The sequence below is a fragment of the Trichechus manatus genome, unplaced genomic scaffold (assembly GCF_000243295.1).
Source record: "Trichechus manatus latirostris isolate Lorelei unplaced genomic scaffold, TriManLat1.0 scaffold00032, whole genome shotgun sequence".
NCBI lineage: Eukaryota > Metazoa > Chordata > Mammalia > Sirenia > Trichechidae > Trichechus > Trichechus manatus.
Window position 1 is genome coordinate 324,504 of NW_004443968.1, and position 915 is coordinate 325,418.

Consider the following 915-nt stretch of genomic DNA (forward strand, 5'->3'; position numbering starts at 1 on the left):
TCTTTCGCCAGATCAAGGGCTGCTTCTCACTGGTTCTGGGTCGCCGTGTAGACTCTCAGCATCTGGGTCTCTCCCGGTGCAGAAAAGGTGCCTCCCAAGCAAGGCTGCTTACCTGCTTCACCACTAACCCGGGAGCTGTTCCGGCCTGAAGGGCTCAGGTTCTCACCAGGTCAGGTCTGGCAATTCCTCGCTGCTTCCAAACAGTCTCTCCCTCCCCCTCCCTCTCAGTCTGGTTCCTCAACTCTGCCTTTGATGTTCCCAGATTGCCATATATAATCGAATCACTCATTTTTTCAGGTCTTTATTGTAACAGGGTCCACCGGAAGCATCTGACTACTTCGCCATCTTGGCCCTGCCACCTCTCTCTCATGTTTTTATGACTAATTTCTTGTCATCTTTCATGGTTCAGATAAAGTATCATCTCCTCAGAATAGCCTTACCTAGCTACTGAACTAGACACTTGGTTGTATCATTCACTATTTCAGCACACTATTTGTTTTCGTCATAATATTTATAAAAAATATATAATCATGTATTTGTCTCTTTACCAATATTTATTTGATTTATCTATTTAAGTGTTTATTTTGTGTTATTCCAACTAGGTTGTAGGCTCTATAAGAGTTGAGATAGTCAGCATCTAGGACAGAAGGTGCCATTCATTAGTCTCTGAATTAGTATTAATTGAATGGAAAAAAAAAGTGAATCTAATTGTATATGCTATGCCATGCTATACATCACAGATGTTAAATAATTCCTTGTACTTATAGGAAGAACAACAATTTAATTTACCATAACATACTTTACTCATAAAATTTCCAGTTTGTAGAGAGTACAGTTTACCATCTGCTTCCATAGAACTACCCACCAAGGAATATTTTAAAACAAAATTGCCTCATTAAACGTCTGTTTCTACCT